A 12,019-nucleotide genomic window follows, 5' to 3' on the forward strand; every position below is an offset into this window, starting at 1 on the left:
AAGAATATGAAAAAATGTGGGATGGTATAGTAATATAGGAAATCATTATGCATGTCATAAGAATGTCTAACAATATAATTATTATTTTAGATAACCAAAACATTACCTTATTAGTTCTTTTTTACCTTTTTTGTGACAAACTTCCCAACTCTACAATATCATCATCCATTTTTTCCAGTTCCTCATAGGAATCACGAGGTTGAGTCTTCCTCACTACTTTCCAACCTTTGTTGGAATTATCATTAACATAAAACACTTGAGATGCTTAGTCCTCTAAAACAAATGGCTTATTTATTTTCAAAAATCTCCCTAGATTAACACTCATGAAGTCATACTCATCTTTTTTTACACCTTTTATTTCATCATACACATCAAACAAGTTACATCGAAATAAGATCACTCTTCTATCTGGTACAAATTACAACTCAATAACCTCTATTAAAACTCCATAGTAATCAACATTCTCACCAGGAGTACTATTATCCCCAACTACAACAACAACACAATTTTGAGTTCTTAACTTTTTATCATAATCTTCTACGTGAAATTTATATCCATTAACAATATAATCATTTCAATGTGTCAAATATTTGGTAGGACCACATGAAAGTGAAAGCAGATCTTCCATGATCCGACTATTATCTCCTTTATAAAATTGTGCGACCTATCAATAAGATTGCACTGAATACTTTAGAACGAGTAATATAATATTAAACTATTAAATTTGATGGTTATGTATTACTTACCCTATCTTTCAACCATTTAATAAATTGACGGCTCCATTCTACATTAGATAATTGTTGAATAGTATCTTTATGAGTTTGTGCAAATTCTCCACAAAATTAAAGTGAATCATAAATCTAATTATAGAAAAGAAATTACCCTAAAGTAAATAATAAAAAGGAGACTACGTGAGTGCTTTCCATACTTGAGATACGGTAAGAATCCATCACAATTCTTTAATATGCATATATGTGCTTGTTCCAATTCATCGGCCTCAATCTCACATAGATCTTTAGCTCCCAAAGTTTTTCCAGGTTGATAAAATATAGATAAACCTCCATCAAATTCTCTTAAACCCCATCATAATTTCTTTCAGGCCGATTGAATTTTATGTCAATTCTATACAAATACCTTGAACACAAGGCCATACACTCATTTGCAATGTAGCCCACTATAATAGAACCTTTTGGGCATACCCTATTACCAATGTGAGATTTCATAAAATACACCCATCGTTCCACAGAATACATCCACCTATAATTAATAGGCCCGACAATCTTAGCTTCAGTAGCTAAATAAATAGGCAACTGCACTATGACATCAAAAAATGAAGGAGGAAAGACCTTTTCTAACTTGCAAAGTGTTATGGGAATTTGCACTTCAATAGGTTCCAAATCATTAGTTCTAAACTCCTTGGATCCAAGAACTATAAGAAAATAAGATAACTCAATAAGTGGTTCACACAGTTCTTTGGACAACATACCACGAAGTGCAAGAGGGGGTAGAAGTTGTAAAAGAACATGACAATCATAACTTTTCAACCCAGATATCTTGCGATCTTTTAAGTTTACACATTGAGAATTATTAGATGAAAAACCATCAGGAACTTTCAAATTCTTTAAGAAAAGAAAAAATTTGTGCTTATTATCAGAAGACAATGTGTAGCATGCAGTTGGAACTTCAACTTTGTCCCCTTTTTGGATGAGGTGTAATTCCGATCTAATGTTCATATCTTGCAAGTCTAATTGAGTGTTAATTGTATCCTTGGTATTTCCTTTAACATTTATGAATGTCCCCATAAAAGCCTCACATTATTTTTTTGATATGCATAACATCCAAATTATGTCCCAATAAGAGATACTCCCAATATGGAAGCTTAAAAAAGATATTTTTCTTGTTCCAATTATCCTTTCTATCTTTATGCGATATCTTCTTCCTTTTCTTTGGATCTATTGGTAATTGTTTCCCTTCAAGTTCTTGTACTTTATTAAGTATTTTAGTACCAGAATAATTTTTTAGTGGTGACCTTTTCTCTTCTGTACCATCAAAGAACTGCTTCTCATATCTCTAATTATGTCTAAGATAAAGGTAACATCGATGAACCATAAAACATTGCTTCTTACTGTTAGCCAATCAAATTGAGAAAGTGTCTTTGTTGCAACATAGACATGCCATTTTTCCTTTGGTACTCTATCCAGATAAATTTTCATATGTTGGAAAGTCATTGATGGTACATAACAAAGATGCATGCAACATGAAATTTTTTTTAGTTGATGCATCATAGGTCTCAATACCAATTTCTCGTAACTCCTTCAATTCCTCTATCAATGGATGAAGATATATATCAATTGCAACTCCTAAACCATTTGGACTAGGAATATGCATTGACAAAATAAAATTTTCTTGTTTCATACACAACCAAGGTGGTAAATTATAAGGAATAAGAACCACAGGCCAAATGCTATGTGAGGTTTTTGAATTTTGAAATGGCTGAAATCTATCACTAGCAAGTCAAAGTCTAACATTACGGGGCTCGACCGCAAATGAAGGATAAAGCTCATAAAATGACTTTCATGACATTGAATCAGCGGGGTGCCTCATTATTCCATCATCAACTCTTTTATCCTTATGACATGTAATTAGAGTAGATGTCTTTGTAGACATAAACAACCTCTGAAGTCTAGGATTTAAAGGAAAATAGCATAAAATTTTTGCTGCTATCTTTTTACCATTTTTGTTCCTTGTTTCCCAACTATGGGTATCTATTTTCCACTTAAATGAACAACAAACTTTGCAAAAATCAAGTAAGTTATCTTTCTTCCATTATAACATGCAATCATTAGTGCAAGAATCTATATTATTATAAGAAAGTCCGAGTTCTTGAATTATTTTCTTTGCCTCATAATATGAGTTTGGCAAATTGGCGCCATCAGGCAACAACTCCTCTTTCAATATTTTCAATAACATTATAAATGATGCATTACTCTAATGGCCCATACTTTTGATGTGAAGCAATTTAATCAAAGAGGAAATCTTTGACGCTTTTGAATTTTGGTACAGTGGTTGCTCGAAATCCTTCAATAGTTTGTAAAAAAAATTTACATCAAGATTTGGTTCCTCCTCAATTAAACCATCACAATTAGTGCGTGTAGGTTCACCATCAAGATTAGGATACATATATCTCAATATTTCTTCCACTTCATCTTCACTCTCACATTCTTCTATTTCATCATCATATTCATCTTCAGATTTAGATTCAGATTTAGATAACAGTTTACCCAAGCGCTCCTTATGGTGAAACAAAAAAGTATAATTCTAAACTATTCCATGTACTTTTAAATGTGTTTCATCTATTTTATGAGTTCTCAAAGTAGTTTTGTAACAGTTGATAATTGGACATCGTAGTTTGTGTTCTTCTCCTATTTTTTGAAAGCATAATTCAAAAACTTTTTCACCCTATTTTTGTAGATTTCATTGGACCGGTCATTAATAAGTTGCATCCATTGCTTACTAGGTGCCATAACCTTGTAAAATACATACAATATTATATTGACAAAAATAACGAATATATTAATAAGATGCATAGACACATAGACACATTTTGAACAAGATAATTCTACATGAGGTTAAGAGGTTAATTCTAAGAAGTACAATGAAAGAAGTTAGTTTGTAATAGCTTTGGAATTTTTTTTGCTATTCTTGAATGTGTCCAATTGATTAGTGTTATATAAATTGAGACGAAATATAAAAAAATATTAGTTTTGTACTTGACTAGAAATAGGAGGACCTTCTTTACAATTGGTGATACTGGGACATGTCAAATACTCCCAAACCCACACCAGGAAGCCCAGACCAGACTTTATTTTCTATCCTTGTAGAAGCAAGTCTTTGGTATTTCATTTTCTTTTTCACCTAAATGTGCAGTAACTTCTCTTGATTTTAGAATAGAAATTTTCTAGGAAGCCTCCAAAGGGAAGTTCTAACATTCTATTGGATTCTTTGAGGTTTTAAGAAACCTATAATTAGTCAAGGTCCCTACATTTCTATGCAATTTATTACAATGATGATTTGAGATAATTTCAATAGTAGAATTAGAAAAATTAGAAAGAAAATGTTGTGAAATTGATATAACATTATTTTTGATTTGCAAATTTTCAGCGAACCATAGAACTTAAATCATGAGGACTAGACGAGAAACTATTAAATCTCAATAATCCATGAGAAAGCTAAAAGGAAGCTATTCTCTTTGCAGGCAACAATTTATCAACATATATTATGCATATAAAAATTACTTTGTATCACACACAGCTGACACAAATTTTACTAGCATCATATGCCATGTCATTAGGAAAGACAATCTATAAAGTTGAAACCAAGGGCGGATCTTGGGGGGAGAGGGTGTTCACCCATACATTTTGTTTTGACTTACATTATATAGAAGTTATTTTGTTGATTCGTAATCTAATCTTTACATTTCATTAGGTTAATACATAATGATAATTGAGGTCAGAATAAAGTTAATAGAGTTACACTAGAGAGCCATGGGTATAATTAAGGGACATCATGAAATTTCCAGTGAATGACAAGTCCTTTGGCCATAAAACTCTAACAAAAATGTGTTCATTTCCAATTTTTTTATACATACTGAACAATCTGTGACCTAGTAATCACTGTGGCACTATATACTAGCAACTTCCTACGATATTTCCCACTACTTCATCATATAATAATCTCATTTTGTTAGCAACTCTCTATTTATATACATCATAAAATTAATCCCATCATCATCAAATCCTATCCGCAAATTCTTAATTTATCTCTCTCTCTAACAATCATCATCTATAGTCTGATCGGCATAGGGATTCTAAAATATATATGGTTGGTCCATCGAAAATGCTTGCCATCACTGGAAATAGCATAACGAAAATACCACTGAAGAAGAAGAATTTTTATGGCCTCTCCGAAAATGCACTAGGCTTGATATTCTCCTACGAGCTACTGATTCGAGGTACAAGCTATTAGCATGGAAAAACTCCCTTTCTTCCTCTCCATAATTTTCACAATTGGTCCAAAAGTGTTGGACGAGGTAAATAACGAGATCCTGATCAAGTATGCTAAGATTCTATCCAATACTGATAAGGAATCAACTCATATAAAAGATCTTGTAAAGGGAGTTATAGAGGGGAAATACGTGTATTTGTTGCTTCAATGACAATGGAACAGATTTTCAAGGGAACAAAGGAATTCAAGCAAGAAGTTTTTATTTAAGTCCAACTTGAATTAAATCAATTTGGTTTATACATTGCTAATGTTAAAAAATTATTAATGTTCTTGGTCAAAAAACTCAGATGGAGACTGCCAACCAAGCCAAGGTACGTAACATTATTTGATAATCATTTAATAGTTGTAAATTCTTGTATATCAACCTAAAATGATTGTATACTATCAATAGTAAATCAAATTTATCAAATATATAGGTTGAACTAAATTTGAGTTAACTAAAATGAGATGCGTTGATAAATGAGAAAGTTAATAATCTGTTACTTAAGTTGGACCAAGTCATAATAGGCTAAACTACTATTAAATTTTAGTTTCTTTTGTTATGTTTATAATTTGTGTAATCACTTGATAAAACTCTTTTTTTTTATTATGACTTTATATAACATGTCAAATGAAAAAAATTTCAAAAATTATTTTCATAATGTTTGTCATGAATCAATTCGGGCTACATTTCAGCCCAACTTTCAGATGGGCTTTATTGTTTGTTTGCAAAAGTTTTGGCTTGAAACTGAACAGGAATTATTCAAAGATACATCCCCATAAACTAATTGATAAATCAAGCATATTTGAACATGGGTCAAAATTTTAACTTTATGTGTTCTAAATTGCAGTGACACTTTCAAACATTAATAGTTGGGTTCTAAATGTAATATATAACATACTTAATAAGTTTCTTAACACAAATACTTTAGTGGAGCAAAAGTTATTAGGTTTCTCTGAGTTGTATCAGCAATCCTTATTACTGTCCTAATTTATTTGAGCTTCCATGTTTTCAATTTATTATTTTGGTTTATGATATCATAGATTGATATGGCAGAGGCAAGTAAAAAAGAAGAAATAGGTGCAAAGCTAAGAGATAGAGAAACAAAGCAAAATTCTTCCAAGATTGATGCAGAAACATTTATCATATCAACTAAAAGGCAAGAAGAAGGAAAGAAGGAAGAATTTGGAATAAGGACTGAAGTGGAAATATTTGAGAACCAAAGAGAAGCTGAGGTTGTTGAAGTAATTATTGAGTTGGAAAATAATAAAGCAAGATGGTCTCAGACAGGATGAGGTGGATACTGAGAACGTGGTGGAGATTAGAGAAGCAAAGCTACAAATGGAAGTGGAGAAGAAGAAAGCTTTTGCTGAGACTGCTAAGATCAAGGATGATCTTTTTAGCAAGGCTAATGTTGAACACGACATTAAGGTACAATACTTCTTATATTTTGAATACTTCAAGTACTAGTAATCATTGTACCTTATGTGTACTTTTATCATGTAGTCAAGCAGAAGAAAATAGATTATTATTGCACCTTATGATACATAGTTCTACAGAAGAAGAAGCTAACTCCCTTTAAGATATTATTGTAACCCCTATAGTTTACCAAGTATGCTTGTTACAGTAATTATTGCTTGGTAGTGGCGGAAGCCAGTCACCCTCTAGTACTTTCTTTGTTAGATCTTGTATTACACATGATTAATATTAACATTTGAGTACCCTTGTGACAGGACCTTTTTCAGACTCCGGACTCCACATTGTAAGTGAATCAAACTGCCTTTTTTAATTACTTAGTAGATTGTTCTATGTCTAAAACTTCTTCATAGGTTTCTAAAATAATTTTATAATCGTAATTCAGTTATAGTTATAAGAATAGTACTTTTTATGTAATTTTTGATCATCTAAGTTTTATCTTGAAAAGATTGTAGTTCGAATTTAAACCTAAAAATTTAACAATTTGACTTAGTATTATGTATTTAAATTACCTTGACCAAACTTCTATATCAAGATTTGAGATTGTCTATTATAGACATTATGTATATAGGAATGATAGAATAAACATTAAAGCACAATGACCTTTTAATTAACATAGGTGCAAGAGGTAAACTCAGAATTATACAAGAGGCAGAAAGATGCAGAAGACACAATATTTGAGATTTAGAAGAAAGCAGAGGCTCAAAAAGTAAATGCAAATGCTGAACTCTATTCTCACCAGTAGGCCATAAATATTGAGTCATACATGAAGTAGAAGGAAGTCAAAGCACTAGAAGCAGTTAGGAAAGAACAAACCATGTATTTAAGATCCCTTTTAGAATTGAATCACAATTACTCGTTCAGACACCAACCAAAATAGAATCTTATTCAGACTTCATTCAGTAAAAAAGAACCTCGAAAAGGATTAACAAAAATTATATGCTATAGACACCAACCGCTTTCTACAGTTCATGCATTTTAAATTTCTCAAACAAGGATCACATCTAAAGAACGAACAAAGGTAGTACTTCTGGACAAACAAACCTAATGCTTAATGATACAATTTTTTTCAAACCTGTCAAACATCTAGAAGCCTAAACTATTGGAATGGAAGCTTGTTGTCATGATCAAGATTGAAGGATCATTATAAACAATACAAAAGTAACACTGAGAAGGATCTTCAGCAATATCCCACGCTCACTACCCAAAAATATTTATCTCTAAATACATCTTATACTTTCCCTGCACAACACGTCATTACTAGGATGGTAATTTCAAAACTCAGGAAATTTCCAAGGGCGAAAACCTAGGGTATTTCAATAATGGAGTAAGAGATGGTGGTGTCAATTGATGGTGCATTCTTACCCCTTATATCTATGGAGGTAATTCAGCAAGTGTTATATTTTTTGAGTGGACTGGCTAGTACTGGAGCCATTCTTTCTCTACCAGTAGTTCAAGCTCTAAGTACTTATCCCGTTATCACTATGGCTCCTAGAATGTAAGGCTTTAGGGATAGATGTTTTTCTTCTTCTGGTTTGGGTTTTGTGATGAATAAAACAAAATATGAGTTGCTTACAAAAATTTTAAAAATGAAACCTCCATTATTCTAGGATACTGAGTTCTGAGATGATTTTGAGTTCATTATTTATTATTATTAGCGGTTAGATAAGATGGGTATTGTGTAGCAGCATAGGGTTCACTTTGTGACCTTTATGTTAGATAAGGCTACAAAATAAAGTGGAGCATGTATGTTGAATGTCGATCACTAGCTTTACCTATGTTGACTTGGGAACAGTTTCATGCCTTGTTCTTAGAGAAGTATGTACTTGGGGCTCTCTATGATTGTACAAAGGATTAGTGCTTAGCTTTGGAGTAGGGTGGCATGTCAGTTATAGCTTATGATTCTAAGTTTCATACCTTATCTTGCCATGCTACTCAGTTGTTGACTACTAAGAAGGAGAGGGGTCAACTTTTTATCAAAGGTTTAAATTATAATCTTTAGGTTTTGTCTGTTCATATGACTTTTGTAGGAAAAGAGTTCAATGAGGTTTTGGATTATGTGAAGAAGTTTGAAGGGGTCACGCAAGCAGGTTAGGCTAAGATGTCAACTAAGAAGTCCCACAATGTAGGAATTTTAGTGGGTCTTACTCCAGGGGCCCCAGTAAGATGGCCCACCAAGCCCGCCTCATTCAGTCAGCTTTGCCAGCTTCTACTGTGGGTCCATCTAAGGTCTCTTCTCAATCCTAAGTTATGAAGAGCTAAGGGGATTTTTATCACATGATGAAATTAATGTATTTACTTTGTGATTGATGAATTTAAGCTAGCTGAAATAATAACAATAATACTAAATGCTCCAAAGATTTTCTAATTAAGTTTTTTGCATTACAAACTAATCTATTAGAAAAAGGCTAAGTAGCTCGTTGGAAAATTATTGTAATTTGTTTGAAACAAAAACCAAGAATAAATTTTTACTGACAACAAACTATAAGGATAGAGAGATCAAGAAGGCAGACGATGACAATGGCACAATGAGAGAATGATACTCTTTTTTGTATAGGAAAGATCATGTGATCCTATTATAGCTCCTACTTTTTGGATTAAACTAGACTTGTTCTAAGTATGTTATGTGATTTTTACTCATGTTAATATATATATATATATATATATATATATATATAAACTTCCACCACTTGATCCAGGAAGAAATTGACTAAAGAAAAAATGGCATTGAGGCGTTAAAATTTTATCTTTCGATTGTCCACCTGTTTTCACCAAAAAATCTCACATGTTATGGTAGCTTTTATATGTAAGAGTATAATTTAATTTTTTCATCTTGATTTTATAGTTATACACTGAATTATCTTCTTTTTTGACCATTATTTATCGACTAGCATAATGGATAAATCATGTTTTAAGAAAAGAGTGAATTCCCCCTCTAATCCCTGTACTTAGCAGATACAAAAAGATGAATAAATGAAAAAAAATAGATTTCTTTAAATGACGAGATACTTTACACATGCTTTACATGAACTACTGTTTAGCTATTTAGAAGTGTTTTCCAATAAGTAAGACATTCTTCAATGGTTGAGGACCTCTATTATCGATTAAATTAAAGTTTATACACCCTACCACTCTATAGGCACGTATGCCTATACCACTCAAAAGACACATATTTGTTCTACAAATTTTTGTATAATTTATAGACTTCATCGGTTCCATCATTCTTTTGTTTTGCTATTGCCAACTTTTTGGGATCATCTGGGAGCAGTACCAAACTACTTCAGTGTAACTTGTTGAGTGAAATAGATTTATCTCATTGATATATTTGGAATCCCACATGTATTAGATTGAATTTGTTTTGATTATTCTCTTTAAATGGTTCCTATATAATACTTCACAAACATCAAATTTCAAAGTTGATAAATGCTTCTTTCAGCATATAATGTTTTAGTTTTCAACTCTGTTACATATATCTTAAAGCAGTGGCTTAATACCCTTCATGTGTAGATCACTATATTTTTACTCACTATATTTTTACTCACTATTGTTATTAAGAAATGTCATTGGTGATTATTTTATAATGTCTCTCAAGGTAACCTTTAGAGTTATTAGAAGATCTTGTATGTTTTCCACACTTACCATGAGGATAAATATCAAACATACCTACAAAGATGCCATGAGAATGTAGATATTTTAAACAACATATATATTGCTTGTGTTGAAGTTTAATAGATCAATTTGTATTATATCATATATATGTTACCACTTGGGATGATTTCTCCTTATGTTGATCTAAATTGTTATAAAGTCATAATGTTGCAATACTTACAACTGAATAGATATTTTTCTGTGACAACTCAATTCTCCTGTGTGTAACATTTGAACCTGCATAATATTTTGGTCTAATGATTAGTTGAGGTCAAATTTTTGTAACAGTGATTTACTATTGGATCTGTGTTGATGTAGGTCATACCCCTCTAGTGGCAGAAAATAGTCTTATTATATATGTGTTATATTTAAATGTCGTATTTATGGTTATTTATTTCTTATTTAAAAATTAAACATATCAATGATGGATTATTTTTTTGTTGTATTACAAGTTTAAAACAATCATTTGGTTAAGATATATAAAATCATGTCGTGGTCCTAACTAACATCCCAAAAGCTAGATTATGGGGGAAGGATTTTCTAAGTATATATAAGCAAACCATCAATTCATTACCCAATCAATGTAGGAATTTTACCCCTCTAACACTCCTTTCATGCTCAATAACCAACTAGCGTATGGACAAAAATTAAATAGGGATGGACCTGACTCTACTACCATATTTAGAAATGGAACCTGGGCCTAACTTAATTACAAAACTTAATTTTACATGGCATCAGAGTTATCTTCATCACTATTTTGTCTCCCAATCCATGCTCCAATTGGACTTAGGTGTGAAGAAGGGGGGGATAAAATAGGTAAATGTCCCACATTAGTTGGGAAATGAACTGGTGGTCTGTTTATATGAACTTGGGAAATCCTAGACTCGTGATCTAGATTTTGGGATTGAGTTAGCGCAGGTGCCATATCCTTACATAGTATTAGAGCCAAGTTTATCCCTACTTTGGGCTCCCAGTCACACGTCGTTTGGGTGTTAGGTGTGAAGGGCGGTGATGGAGTAGGTGAAAGTCTCACATTGATTGAATAATGCATTGGCGATTTGCTTACGTGGACTTGGAAAATCCTCACATCATGGGCTAACTTTTGAGGTTGAGTTAGGCCAAGGATCATATCTTTAAAACATAGAGAAACTTTGCACTATTTCATGTTTAGTTGGGTGGTATGGATTTAGAAAAGAACATAAACATAGAGACACTCCAATGAATGGATAAAAAATTTTCTATGTATTCTAGGAATCTTTGTTTTTTTATTTTATGTTTTAAAAAAACTTTATCAAATAAACAATGTTTATAACACATACCATGTTTAGATATGAAACTTGGGTCAAACAATGAAGGAGAGGTAAAATTATTTTGTTGATTTTCTTACCTCTCCTTTGGAGCTCCCATCTTTTTTACTCCCTCATGACTTGAACCTCAACCTTAGGGTTGGAAGTCATAACGAATGCATACCATCCAAACAACTAACATCTTGTCAAAAAATTTAAGTTTTATGATTTTTTATGTTTCATACCTAAACAATGCTAATCATAATAGAGTATAGGATTGTTACTTTAGCCATCACTTGGTAATCCCTATGCTATATATAGTTAGCATCTACAATTTTGGTGATGACTAGATCTCATAGTTTTGAATGGCCAACTTGGTATTCTTTAATTTTTCTATTGCTATGTATATTTAATAAGAAATTCATTTAATATTTATGAAGTAATAATAGTTATAAACTTCAAATCTTGAATTCACTGTTGAACCAACAATATTAAATGGATGGTCAATTTAAGGAAACTAGGAAGAGATTTACTGAAAGGATTTAAATTTTCAAGGGACCAAAGC

At 31.9% G+C, this 12,019-nt stretch overlaps 1 pseudogene; it reads left to right on the top strand.

Moving 5' to 3' along the window:
* Positions 1-4,878: 4,878 nt before the first annotated feature.
* LOC107871851 lies at positions 4,879-7,400 on the top strand (annotated as a pseudogene).
* Positions 7,401-12,019: the final 4,619 nt, after the last annotated feature.

The sequence above is a fragment of the Capsicum annuum genome, chromosome 5 (assembly GCF_002878395.1).
Source record: "Capsicum annuum cultivar UCD-10X-F1 chromosome 5, UCD10Xv1.1, whole genome shotgun sequence".
NCBI lineage: Eukaryota > Viridiplantae > Streptophyta > Magnoliopsida > Solanales > Solanaceae > Capsicum > Capsicum annuum.